We start from the raw sequence: 15,461 nt of genomic DNA on the forward strand, positions 1-15,461 counted from the left end.
TCCTCTCACGGCACCACTACGGGCGAGCACCTCCCTCTACTGTCCATGACTCCACGCAGGCAACGACAGAGGTAACCGAAGACACAGCACCCATCCTAACACCAGGTACAGCCCAATAAATACTAAGAGACCCAATAACATAATAAAGACCCTGTCTTTTCTTCTGCTTATACACTTCCAACGTAGGCAGAAGTGCCAAGAAGACTAACATAAATTGGGAAAGAAGGTAAGAAAATATTAGAATCTATTACTCCTCTTTTCATACCATGTTTGTTTCACTTTACTTCCCTGCCGTAACTCAAGGCAGAATCATAACAGAAGTCAATAATTATGTATTTGCATATTTTTTGGAAGTCTAAAAAAATAGTTAGAAAAAGCATGTATTTGTCTTAAATGTCTTCAAAGCCACGAATTTTTGTTATTTTTAGGCTGCTACTCATTCAACCTACCTTCCATACAGATTCATCTCAAGCCAACCTTGAGTGCTTGACATGGGTTTTGAACTAGTGTTTTTCAGACACTGTACTAGTCAGGATTCTCCAGAGAAACAGAACCAATAGGATATATACAGATTTTTACATAGGAAGAGACTTATTATAGGAACTGGTTCATGCAGTTATGAAAGCCAAGAAGTCCCACGATCTGCCCTCCACAGGCTGGAAACACAGGAAGGCTGGTGGCGTGACTCAGCCCAAGTCTGAAGTCCCAAGAACCAGCAGCTCCGATGTCCAAGGCAAGGAAAGATGGACAATGCAGCTCAATTAGAGACAAATCTGCCCTTCCTTCTCCTTTTTATTCTATTCAAGGGCCCTCCACAGACTGAGTGATGCCCACCCACATCAGGGAGGGCAGACTTCTCCATTCAATCTATAGAGTCAAATGCTAATCTCTTCCAGAGACACCAGCTGAAGAGGAGGGGGTTGCCACCACAGAGGCTGGAGAACACGAGGAAGGCCTCGGAGAGGGACCTGTGCCTTCCTGACCAGCAGAGGTCAGTGAGAACTGTGGGTAAGGATTAGAATCCACAGGAGGGGAGGAGGGAAACTAGGACAAATGGACAGTGAGTATCCAGCTCCTTCTTATGAGAGCAGTTCCAAAGCTAAAAGGAGTTCTGACACAGCCGTGTAGGACACGCGCCCCTCAAACAACCATGGGTGAGAAGGCAGGAGAACGAAGCCCACTGGAGCGTAAGTGGAAGGAGGGCAGAGATCCTTTCTACTGATACATCGGCTGCATACACAACAACACTTAAAACCAAAACGAATGAATTCATAATATGTGCTAAACCAACTCAGGTCTATCCACACTCTATGAAATGAGGAATGTTTCAAGGATCCGGTTCTTCAGCCAAGTCCTCACAAAGAAACCATGTGCACATCGGAGCAGAAAGGGCAATTTCATGCACGGGGAAAATCAGTGTTAAAAAAAGCATTAACAAAATCCAATGATCCCTTGTTTACAGATCACATTTTCCACTTCCTGAAAAATCCAATCCATGTATTCTAAACCTACAGTAAGTGCTGGATATTCAGGTGGTTAAATAAATATCAGTCAAGGAAAGACAGGGAGATCACATTTGGGGGGGCAACTAGAAGACCTGTCTGAGTAAAGCGGAGAAGCCACGTGGGGAACTGAGAGTAACGGATACGGATACATAAACTAACCTCAAGCGCTGGGCTTACGCACACAGACTCCAAAGGCCACTGGAACATAGCTCTGATTAACTGAACAATCCAGGAAGGTAAAACCCCCCAGAAGATGGAAATTATTCCTATTATAGTTCCGATGAACCAGCCAGCTCCAAACAAGAAAGAGGAGTCTGAGGCGGAAGAGAGCATTTTGATAAGCCCAGGCCGCCTTGGATTTCTCAAGGTCAAGTCAATAAAATGACGACAGGAGGACATTCTATGTGAAAACAATCTTTCTTTCACAGGCTAAAGCATTTAAGATAAGGTTTAAGTCCATGGATAACAAAGCAGTTCCCTAAAATTAAAAGGGGCCCCTTTGGGCGTGCGTGCGCTCCGGGAGCCTGCCACCGCTCTGCAGAGTGCCCACTGGTCTCCAACCACGAAGTCCGCGCTGCCCAGATGCTTCATCTATGACCGCAGAACAGACAAGGGTCTCAGCCACCTTCTCAAGGCAATCTGGGATGCGAATACCCGTGAGCCTGACAATCAGAGTTGAATCCTGGCTCTAACCATGTACCAACAGACTTGGTAAAGCTGCTTAACCTAAGTCTCGATTTCCTTTCCTAGAATCTAAAAATAAAAATGCCTACCTCACGCAGTCATCATAAGGACTAAGTGCAATAACACACATAAAAGAGGAGTACGCTCCGGGACACTGGGAATGTTCATGAATGTAAGGGCTGCTACTGTTGTTGCCCCCGTAAGCTGCCCGTCAGTAAGAGCACTATGCCTGGAAATGAGGTGACTGGCTATGATTTTCATTCCATCATTTAAGCTAAATGTATTTCAGAAAACTGAAGCGACATTTAACATTAGCAGACTATTTGGAACTTAATTCAATATACACAAGAAAGGCACTTGAGTTTCCTCGGTAAAGGACCAGCGTGGTAAAAGCACTGGTCTGAGTAACTCCCACTGTCGGTGTGCAAGCGGGACTAGAGGCAAAGGAGAGATCACAGGCAAAGGCCGCGGAGCAGACAGAAGAGCGAGAGACAGGGTGTGCGGAGGAGCAGCCCTCGGGGAGAGGAGAGAGGACAGTGTGAAGCTGAGCCCCTGAAGCGTCACCACAAATGGTCAAATGGCTGGGTGTGGTGGTTCAAGACGCAAAGCTGGAGAAGACGCCGTTGTCCAGCCTAGAAATCGGAGACGTGGCGGCCTCCGTAAGAGAAGTGGGGACCCCAGCAAAGAGACACAGGATGGGGGACATAACATCTGCTGACTTGAGGTGGACATGGAGTGCTCCGCCAGGAACATCCCATAAGCAAGGGCAACCAGAGGGAACTACACACACACACCACTCAGCAAGGAACAGGGACATGTGCTACCCATGAACGATCTGGACCTCGTTCCCAGATTTGTGGTATCTAATTCACACAGATACCCACCACTCAGAACACGCACACTGTAGAGGAGTGCATGGGCATGTGAGCTACGTCCTTGAGACATGAAGCCCAGACTTCTCACCTACAGTAGTGGATGTGGTTGCAAGAGGCTTAATTCTCACACTCCTTTGTAGAAACTGAAATGCAGGCAAGGTGACCAGCTAAAACACTACGTTTCTCACTATCAGTTCACTAACCTCTCGTCAATGAACTGTAACTCAAAGTTCTTTTCAGTTAGGTTCTTTTAAAGGAAGAGGGTGACTTCTCCAACTCCCACCGTGCCCTCAGCCTACAACACAGATGCAATGGCTGCTACCCCAGCAGCTCTCCTGGACTGTAAAGTGACCTGGAAGGTGAAGACCCTGCTCTAAGGACGTGGAGACAGAACAAAAGATCTCTAAAAACATTAAGAAACATCAGACCAGCTTCCTTTATGTGAGCTAGAAATAAGCTTGTGTCTATTAAAGCCAATGTAAATGAGTATTTCTGCTCTATGTAGCCAAACTAATCCTAATTAATACACGGTAAAAAAAAAAAAAATAGAGATAAAATGTGCAGGAAAAAAACTAATTTACTGTTTACTCTTTGCTTGGCAAAGTGCTAGATAATTCCTATATATGGTGTCATTTATTCCTTTAAAACTACCTCTATTTTGCAGACGACACAGATGCCAAACCTGGTGAAGAACGTAGCTAAGGTCACACAACTAGAATCAGCAGAACCCGGATTCAAACCTAGGGTCGCAGAATCCAGGTCTCCTGATCTTCTGCCATTAAACCTGAAACTACACACTCCATCAGCCTGACCACCCTGTGAACAGGGGCCCTCTCGGGCCTACTCCTATTGTCTCAAGCTGCACAGCAACACATTCCATGAAAAAAAACTAACAACACTAACTTCTGTACTTGGGAATCTACAATCTCTCACTTACAGGAGACAATAAATGGTAAAGATAATGATAAAATAAAGAGGTAGAGGGGAGCAGAGCAAAAGATGGCATCCACCAAAACAACCCTTCTTGAGGCTACTTTCTCATTTTATCAATTCTTGTTGTTAAAAATCAGTTACTAGGTTTCAAAACTCATTTTTTAAAGCAATTAAAATATTTCCACGGGTCGTGATTTTGGCACGTGAAAATGTTCTTTCTTTTCAGAGACTGTGGTGATCGCTGAAACTTGTGATTTGTGAAATGTTATTCACTGGACAGATGTAGTTTGTAGCCTAACGTGGGTCCCCAAAGCCACCCTCTGACACACTACATGTTGTGAGTTTCCAGAGTCTCTGCCAGGCTGCACCGCACCAATCTGTCCTTCCGCAGGCCCTGTGAACAGAGGACGGGCCAGCTCTGCACGGTCCCACTGCCCAGACTTTGTGGCAGAATGTCACTGTTAGAAAGCGCCTGTGTTGACCTGCTGACCTCTGTGTCTAACTTCCAGCCTGTGTTGAGAGGCAACTTTCTTCCTGGCGATGATGACCTTGAGAGACTCGAAGAAGCAACTGTGACATGCCACTCCTCCCCGAGTCCCCTAAATCTTCTCTAGGGCCCCTCGCCTGATGGTGAGAGGACAGCTCTTCCTGCATCCTGTCACCTTTCTTGGAATGATCTGCAGTCAGCCAGAGTTTTTATGACATTCCAAGAACTGGTTCAACTATTTGAGATATTATGTAAACAGGGGAAAATGCTGCAGATCTTTCCATATCTGCAACATTACCCTAAGTGCTTAGTTTGTTATCAGCTAAATCTCCCCGTTTACCATTACATAACGTGCTGTCAAGCCATGACTCACATTCCATTCCTGCACAGCTAATTTTTCAATTTAAATGTAGCACTTTACATTTTATCTTTCCTTAGTTTTAGCGCCCCAATGTTTTTAAAAATGATTTTACACCATGATGGTCATCTACTCTGATTTATACATCTCAGACTTCTGCCATCAAAAAATGTGATACGGTTTTATGTGTTTATTCCAGATGTTGACAAAACTTCTACTAAAACAGGAATCACTAACTTCGGTAACTTCCAATGCACACCAAGTATTATTTGGTTTTAGATGCAATATATATAAATAAGAGCTATTTAGTGGCAAGCACCTAGAATGTAAGGACAATGCCATTATGATATGGATTTCTCCATTCCTTTTTTTTTTTTTTTTTTTTAAAGATTTTATTTATTTATGTGACAGAGAGACAGCCAGCGAGAGAGGGAACACAGCAGGGGGAGTGGGAGAGGAAGAAGCAGGCTCATAGCAGAGGAGCCCGATGTGGGACTCGATCCCGGTACGCCGGGATCACGCCCTGAGCCGAAGGCAGACGCTTTAACGACTGCGCTACCCAGGCGCCCCTCCATTCCTTATAACTTATATAAAACTGGATTTTAGAGATTAGAATAGATGCTCTCATGGGCACAGATGATACCAGAAACCATTCTCCCCAAATGCATGCTTCCCCCCACGCATCTCACTACCTGTGTATACAGAGCTTCCGTCTGCCTTCTGCAAACAGTCCAGGAATGTAGATGTTACAGAAATACAGTTGCAATTCACCTGGCAGTTTGATGCTGCGTACGCGCACATGACAACACATTGATTTTACTTCTACCTCCATGCAGACATCTATGTAAAGAAATCCATTAGGCAGACAGTTCTCATCTCTATTGACTGACAGAGTGACAATTGAATACTTTTCACCTTCCAAAGTGACTGACAGTTAGACACTTAAACAAGCCTTCAAGTTGCAATAATAGTATGAAACACTTTCAATTATCTGAATCAAACAAATCCATGATCCTACTGGTTGAATGCATTTTTCTGTCTGCTGCTATGCCTGGCTTGGTTTACACTATTATTTGGATAATTTTGTGCCTATTACAAGAATGTTTTTCTTGAAGAGTAAACTCGTTTTATAAGTGATGATTTATTTTTTTAAATGTTAGAGGTTCCTATAAACATTTAAAACATGGGTAAATATATACCCTAACCAAAACCTACTTATTTCTCCTCATGCTTATGAACTTTTCCAAACCTAACGTTATACTCTGCAAGCATTTTATGTGGTCATCAGCTCTTGCACTGTAACGCCCATTATTACAAGAAGGTCCCGTGAATGTACGTGGTGCTGTAATGATAACAGATTGATTAAACTACAAAAACCACTTCTAATACTTAGTCTACTTATTTTACATCCCTAGCCTTATGGATCGCCTCACCTCTCTAAAAAAGTCGGGGTGAAATTTAACAGGTTAAAGCCCTTTTCAGTTAGTTATAATCTAAATATGCACCATCATCATCAATAACAACAAAAACTCATCTAAGAGAAGTATGCAGCATAAAGAAAAAGTCTTGCAAAAATCAATGAGCGAATAGGAACCAGAGAACAGTAACTGTACCTCACAAAACTGCAGAGACCAAACGGCCTCCTGCTTTGCTGTATCCCAGCTGATCACACTGAAAAACAAACGCATACTTATGATTTAAACACAGACACTGCACACAGCTGTGCGAGTCAGACCAGGCTGACTGTAATGTACTATCACTGTGCTGACAGAAACAGAGTCAGGATCGAGCAGGACTGCTTTATAAAAATATGATCATTAATGAGACGGCTGGTCTTTTTAAATTAAACAGCTACATCAAAAATGGCCGAAGCATTTTAAGAGCCAAATTTAGTGTGAGGAGTAGAAGGATCTAAAAATAAAACGTTTTCACACGTGTTCCCTAAATATTTGCCCTAGTAACCACGACATATAGTAACTTAGTAGCTGTGAGTATTCAGTGAACTTTTACTTCTCTAAAACAGTTTTTGTTTGTTTTGTTGTAAATGGAAGCAAGGGACAAAGAAACTCTAAAGTAATCTCATGTTTTCACATTTACTCCAACTTTTCAAAATATGCACCAATGGCTGCTTAGCCTAAAAATGTGCTTTTGAGAAATGCAGATAACTTGGGGGTGTGGAAACAGTTGCAGAATGCAAACAGTTATAGTTAATGAACATAAAAATTACAGTTCTCACTAAAATCCCATTTGGCATTTCAACTGAAATATGAAAACCAAGGAATGGCTTTTTAAAGATGACTAATCTGTGACCAAATACAAAAAAGAAATAATAACTTTTTTTTTTTTTTACTAAGGGACTTGGCCTTTCTTCTTCAAGTCAGGTTACTAAGCGTACAGCCTTTGAGAAGTCAATACTATTTGAAGGTGCCAATACAGAATTTACTGTGTGCACAACACAAAATGGCTCTGTGAGGAGGCCGGCTTTGCAGGCTACACAGCAAATTGATTTTCTGAAAAGGAATGTTGCCTGTATTTAACCTAACAGTGTAACCCTGTTGTACTACATGGAAAGGGATCATGCATATTGATTTCTTTATTACAATTCTTCTTGTGATCAGTAAACATTCACAAAACACTCTATTCTCAAAGAAAATCGTGTGGTAAAAAATTCACTAAGGAGACACTGGGTTTTCTGTGTGAATTCTATGCCATCTGGTTTTACGAGATAATAGTATGAATCGGTTTATTTCTTAACTTTCCGGTGTCTTCTTTCAGCCTCTTAAATAAATGTGCATTATTGGTGAATCTGCATGAGTTACCTGCTCCATAATTGTATTAATTATAAGAAAATGAAGTTCTTTAAACAAGTTTTTTATTTTAATATTTCAAATTAAAATAGGTGAAGAAAGATTCATTGCCCTTTCAAGAGAACTTCTTAAAATCATTTTTCCCAGTGTGTCTACAATCCCCTCCAACAACATGTCCGGAGCGATTGACTGCTCGCTGTTTCTAGAGGAACACACAGAAAAACCTGTATGCTGGGCTGGTGTGTATCCAGTGACGAACTTAAAGCACAGTAGTGATGGAACATGAATTTTATATTGCTTTCTTTGGAGACAATTAAACTTATAAGTCTGTTAATGTGTAGTTTCTAGAATCGATGTAAGCAATTAAAAAACTGCAACAAAAATGTTTTGTGAGGCATAATTACTATAAGGTCACTAGATATTATTTGGAGTCAGTTTAGTTTATCACATTACGACATGACAGGACGTGAGGCAAAAATTATAAATTCCTTCCCTAAATCTGTCCTTTTCTGATCTAGATGGATGAAGAATAATTAACTCTTAATTATTCAGATGACTTCAAGGCAGTTTAGGATTCAGTGAAGATTGCAGTCATTTTAACCAAGGAAGGCAGTCTCTCCCATCATTTATCAAATGTGCAACTTGACCAATGATGAATAAAAAAATCTATGTTTACCCACAGCCCTAACTGCTACCTTAGAGGTTGTTAAGCAACAAATTCCCTTTAAACTCTACCATATGCAAATCATCAGACACAATTTGCATTTTAAAGTATTTAACTCTACATATTTATTGGATTTTGAGGCCATGCTGATCATTGATTTATGTGCTTCTGGCAATCATATTTCCATATTTGTATGATTTTGATGACAGTAATAATTCAAATATGCAGAAAGTTGTTCTTTGAACAATATCTTTAATTACGTCCTCAAAGCATCATTGTTTTGCCTGGTGTCCTGACAAAAAGGGTTTGAAATAAGAAATGGCATAATAATCCAAAATGCATAGAAATATATTTGTCATTTTCTGTATACTACCAAATGCACAGAAGTGACTTTTCACATTAACCAATCCTTAACCTTAAAAAGGCTACAAAGCCCAGCAAACTTGTACCTAAATACTTTTATTAATACTGACACACTTTCACGACAAATTCAATCACACTTCATAACACTTGTGTTCAAAATGCAAAACCTGCCCCATTTACTTTGCCGCTAACTCAAAAAGTTTTGCTGCCGTGTTTTTTTTTATTGAAGTCATCACAAATTATGTGCTTTCCTATGAGAGCTATCAAGAAATATAATCATTAAAAGATTCACAAATGTTTACTGTATTTGTTTCTCGAACACAACCATCAACCATAGCTCCTATGACCATTGTCGGGACAGTTTTAAGATGATTTACCATTCAATTATATAAATAAATTTCTGACAACATTCAGACATATACAAATATAGCCATGAATTTTAGCTAAGTAAAACCGATGTGAACAATTTCAAAATTAAGTAAAAGACAAACATCTTCTGTTTTTATTTCACGATTTTTTCCAATTTCATAAGTAGACATACACTGTTACATACATTTATTCTGTAATAACTAACAACCTACACGGTACTTAATCAACTCTGCATATGTTAAGCATTTTCAATGAACAATGGAACGGGTTTATTTTACAAAACACAAAAGAATCAATCCTTTAGGATAAAATGAAAATCATTAAAATGCAATCTTTAAAAAATAAAAATTTATATATTTATGAAATCAGAAATAAGGCCCAAAATATACCAGCATTAAGTTCTCTAGCTATTTCAAAAATCCATGATCTTTAAATACCCAGAGAAGACAAATTTGGGGAGAAAAAAAATATTAACATGTGCTCAAATTTCCCCAGATGGATATATAAAAAAAGCAAAAAAACATTATATGAATAATATATTCTAACTACACAATATAAAGCACATATATACATAGTGTTCTAAATTCCTACTGAAATGTACATTAATAGCTATTTTTTCGAGGAAGCTAAAATATTTCTTTACGAATGTTCAGATCAAATTTAGTAATTCTCACAGTTGAATAAATGTCTACCTGTTTTCATGAGAACACTCCAAGCAAATAACCATGTAACATAACGCACACCAGCCACCCTAAACGTATTTCAATTAGGAAGACAAAATTCAGGAATATTCACAAACTCAGAGTCATTCTAATTAAAACAAAAGTAGGTTGAAATTGTTTCTTAATAATTATTTTACAGCTATCTTTACACACATCATTTCTAATCATCATATTGACATTTTATACACCACAGTTTTCCTTTACATTATTTCAAACTCCATTCAATATTCACTTAGGTAGTAACACTTTTTTAAGAGTTCTTTACGCATTAAAACTAAAACCTTGTCACCCTCTAAGTACATCAATAGCAGTGAGGAAGACACACGACGTTTACTAAACAACTTTAAAAAAAATAAAGACAAACTGCTGTTTGTATTGCAGTGATGTTCCACGGTGCTGGGAGGTAAGGTTACAGTGTTATTTCCAGTTGCACACACAAAGAGGAAGAGAAGGAAGGGAAAGGAAAGAAGAAAGGAAGGGAGGTGGGGAGGGAGAGCAGGCTAAGAGCTGGGGGAGGAAGGCTTCGGAGGTGGGGGAGAAACTGTAGGGACACTCCTCGACTCCCCCTAGTGGTCACGCAAGGAACAGCACCGCAGACTCAGCCCAGTGGCGGCCAGTATTTACAGAAAGAGTGAGGTGGTGCAGGAGAGGTGATTCAGACAATGCCCAACAGGAAGCCAAGAGCCAAGTGTTCTGAAGGTGAACGCCCGGAGAACCGGTCAGCTATCCCTCAGCTCACCCTGCATATCTGAGCACACACCGCAGCAAAGACCTTGAAGGAGGAGCACCCACACGTGAATACCTGTGTGCAAGATCACAGCTGAAGGAGACGACAGTTAAGTAACCAGGGTTATGGCACCCGATCATGCTCACAGCAGTTTTCCTCTTCACTCTCTTTTTCTTTTTGCTTTTGCCCACAATAACGCAAGTGGACAAAGAGGAAATCACACAACAGTACATCTGCATTATATGCTACTAATGTGTTTGTCGGCAACAAACACATTAGTAGTCAGAGAAGTCAGAGAAACCAGCACGAACAGTGAGATAAACCAGAGTTTAAATGGATCGATACTCTTGTATGAATTACATATACTAGACAAAACCTTTCTCCTGTTATAATGCTCGTTATAGAATTACACCAAAAAAGAATATATTTTCAGAGGTTACCCTCAATTTTACAGCTTTCACAGGCTTGAACTAGATCAAGAAAAGTCTGCTTTCCACTGTGGATAGTAACAACTCAGAAAATATCATGAATAAGCAAACAGGAAGCCTACACAGACACATGCAAAAAGGCTAGTCAAACACTTGACTGAAATTACTGAGTATCAGTAAAAGAAAAAACACACGTACAAACTCAACGGTGAGGAAAATAACCTTCTAAAATAGTGCACTCAAAGCAAGTCTATCACTTAAATCAAACTTTAGCAATATAGGGAAAAAAACCTGGCTTTTATTGGTAAGATTTAAATCATGAACTTAATCTAAAAGAGTATGTTGAATACATTTCGTGGTAGGATTTGCAAATCTGTCTCTGATTACATAAATATCAAAACACAAAATTAATGCTCTGGGTAAACAGTCTGCACATTACTCCACAATGTCCGTCTAAGCCACCACTGTGGCCCAATTCCCGGCTTCCCTCTCTCCGGTTCATTACGGTGCTGCAGGGACTCATCGCTGCCTGCCTCTTGCCCTGTCCCTTAATTGCCCTCTAGGCACTATCCTTGTAATCACTGAAATGTTCTTAGCTTGGCCAGGTGCTCCCGAGGGCATCGGATACATCTCCATGGTTTAGGAATCAAAGTATACAATCAGTACGTCCAGGTTGGAAACGCCAGAGGGGACAGGACTAATATTGTTTGCATTATTAAAATCTGTGTTCCTTGATCCTTCTGTAAACTTACATTGCATGGTCTCAGGGTGGGGTCAAACATCCTTTGTCCTTTGAGGTCTTTAACAAATAAAGAATTTACTCGTGTACGTGGCCAAATGTATCATGTATATGAACACAAACACACATTCATAAAGAATGAACTGTGTACCCTCCAAAAAAAAAATTCCTCACATTTTCATACATTTTAAGTGTCTTGGAAAAACAGATCAGTTATTTTTATGGAAAGTAACCTAAGTGAAGTTGTGTAAGTCCCTTCGATTCACAAAGACTCACCTGAATATTCCAACTCTCCCTTAACAAAATGTGTGAATGAATTTTTTTTAATTAGTTACAACTGCGGCCCATTTCTTAATCGGCTTCTATTATAATGATATATATATATATATATACAGCAGCATCAATAAAAAATACAAAATAATTCATTTGTCTTCCAGGGAGAATGTGAAATTTATACAATAAAGTCTGAGTGCGAAAATAAAATTCTCCGAGAACCTTGGCATTATTTTTATAATTTGTATAGCCAAGCAAAATGCTTATTAATAATAGATTAAGCAGTTGTAGCCAGCCATATAAATTGGCAGTTGATTAAAAAAGGATCTGAAATTACAGTCTTACAGTACCACACAAAAGCTACATTTTCACTTGTAAAATAAAACAGAAAGCTAAACCTTGAACTGCTTGGTTCAACCAATACCTGCAGGACATAAAATCACATCGATATTATATGTGTGTGTGTGCACGCACACGCACGCACACACACACACAGACACACACACACCCCTCAAATAAAGAAAAACAAATATTCAGTGAAAGAAGACAAGACAAATTGCACAGTAGTCCTGAGGAGGGGGATAAAGTCTAGTCTTTTTCACATTTTTTGTTGCATTCAAAACCCCTACATACACAATAAATTCAGGCTCATTTACTCAGATATCACACGGTTATATTTATGGATGAGGGTGAAAAGTCAATAGTGATACTCATCATCTCAGTGCTACGCTTACAAGCTATTACTACAGCCTAGCGGACAGACACATGTCCAATTGCAATGCAGACTTTAAGTACTTTATAAGCTAGTAAATATTTTTCCAAATAGTGAACTTGTATTTATTTTATTTTAGCCTGATTAAATTATGTTTAAAATATTTAAGTGCAGATCCAGATTAATGAAAAACATGCATTTTTTAAACACGCATATGTGTATGTGTGTATTACATTTGAAATAATACTTTATAAAAGCTAGTGAACTTCAACAACACAAGTAATAAATGATTCACAGTGCTTCAATTTAAAAACTAAAATAAATTCAGAAATAAAATGACTGAATTTAGGGAAGCATTAACTTATCGAATGTATAAAGATTCTTACAATAGTATAATTTTTTTACATAATTCAATAGTTACTAGGATTCCTCACATAACATAGGATTTTAAAAAGTAAACATTCTGTGATGAAACAAAGTAAATAATGGCGTTTCTACACATTGATCAAAGAGGAAACAGGTGAAAATAGCACTTTTCAGTCATTTTAAGAAGATGCTCTTTTAAAAGTAACGATGCTAGATGACTAGGCACATGAAGTAAGAAAAATGTGCAGGGCAGCTCATTTATAGTGATCCAGCCTTCATCTTCTGATTTAGTTACTGTAAAAAATCTATTACAAGTTCAATTTGGTAGTGAACTGTAGCCATCTACTGGAAATGAACAGTTAAAGCAAATGCTTAATATCATGTTTCTCTCTAAGAAATCCGTACTCTTTGTACTTAATTTAGTGGACCAGAAAAATGAACAATCCTAGATACAGTAAGATAAAATTTAATTTATTATATCAGCCTCACAATCTCAAACCTGTAAAGATATATGATTTAGTAGTTTAAGATGTTATATATTTAATGTAATCTATTTTCTAGATAAATAGCATTCCATCACCAAGAGATTTTCTTGGTCTTATTAACCTATGAATTCCAAGACTTACATTCTTAAAACATGTAGCTATGCAAATTCCAAAACTGTTACTAATAAAGTTTTAAGTCAAAGTATCCAGCAAGTGCCATTAGGTACCAAATTATAAGCTAGACCTGTAATTACAGTTTTTATATTGTATTTTACTCAGCTTAGCACTGAAAGAATTTTCATAAAAATGAAAACAAAAATTGAAAAAAAAATAGTCTAGCCAAAACATGGCCTTAATTTTTCTGCTAGAGAGACCATTTAAAATAATAATTCTGTTTAAATATCAGAGTTGCTGCCACATTTACTGCATGATCAGACTAGCAGGAAGGCTTAGGGTACCTCGCCTATAGGTAAATAATGTATTCTTGATGGTCAAGAGATTAAAACTGGAGCTTGTATTTTATACTTCCTCAAATATTCCTTCAATATCAACAATCTAATGGTACATCTACTACCAATTTTTTTTAAATATAAATGCTCAGTATCACAACTACTCCTTGAATTATCAAGACCTAACATAATCACTACAATGCAATGATTTAATTTCAGTTATTGCTAATGATACTTAAAGGGTCAGAAACTGAGCATGGGTTAAAATTATTTCAACAGATATAAATTTCATCAAAAAAATAATGAATAATGTACTAATATGTTCGTGATAAAACACAGACCAACAATGTAAATTCAAATCTTTTCAAAAGCAGAAAGAAGCTAAAACAGTTTTATTTCTTTCAAATAACATATGCTATTTAAGTAAAAGTACAGAAAAGTACTTAGTATACATGATTATATTAGTTTGATAAAACCCTTTTACTTGAAATAATTAATGTATGAATTATAGGAGAATTAACTTTTTTCAAACTTGCTGAAAGGCAACATCAACATTTTGTAAAAGACATTCACAAAACTGACAAGAATTCATTGTAAATCAATATACGATGATGAAATTGATTTAATTTCTAAAACCCACCATTCATATGTTAACATTCTGAGTACAAAGCATATTCAACTTTTATCAATTTTATTCAATTTTAACTGGTAATATCAGTTCTACAAAATATATTAATAATATACTTAGATGGGGAAAAATTATCTTAATCTTGAAACTGAAGATATAAAAAAATCCCGGTATTTTCCAGATGTTTAAACATAAACTCATATTATTAACTTCAGTTGGCAAGTGGCAGTTTTAATAGCTACAAGACTCTACTATTCCTCAAGATACAGAAAACCGAGCCTCTTCAATAAACTTTTAAAGTGATTCAACCTGAAATCCCTTCTAACTAAAACAGCATCATCTCTAATGGCCAAACTGGGATAATTTCAAAGCAACCAGCTAATCTGACTGGAAAACCTCTATCCAAGAGAACGGCAATGGTGTCAATGTCCTGACTATAGCCAGCTGCAGTTATCTTGAGAGACTTAATTTGGTCCAATAAAATGTCAAGCCACACAAACCAATTTCAATGAACTCCATAAAATCCAAACACAGATTGAACATAAGGCATGGACTCAAATATCAATTATGTTAACAGATTTGAAATCTCTAGAATTTTCGCTCTTTCTGCCAGTCCACACGTGAACATCTTTGCTAACAACCTCCCTTGCTTTTATGGGGTTTCCACTTATCGCTGATACAACTGAGACCAAACACAAGCACAGATTTATTCCAAACTCACTAAGTGACCAGTAACCAACACTGAACCCATCTCTTACATGACAAGGTGACTGGGACTGAGGAAACTGAATTTACTGAGGGAGGCACTAAAATGTGTTGTTTGCACTGGTTCTGATTTATGAAAGACTTTTGCCAAGAGTTCTTTGTTTTGATTTTTCAGGCCAAGG

At 38.1% G+C, this 15,461-nt stretch overlaps 1 protein-coding gene across 1 annotated transcript in view; it reads right to left on the bottom strand.

Moving 5' to 3' along the window:
- ZNF407 (zinc finger protein 407) overlaps positions 1-15,461 on the bottom strand; it is a 442,536-nt gene that overhangs the window by 376,532 nt on the left and 50,543 nt on the right. The window lies entirely within an intron of this gene.

The sequence above is a fragment of the Ursus maritimus genome, unplaced genomic scaffold, assembly GCF_017311325.1.
Source record: "Ursus maritimus isolate PB19 unplaced genomic scaffold, ASM1731132v1 scaffold_18, whole genome shotgun sequence".
NCBI classification, from domain to species: Eukaryota; Metazoa; Chordata; class Mammalia; order Carnivora; family Ursidae; genus Ursus; species Ursus maritimus.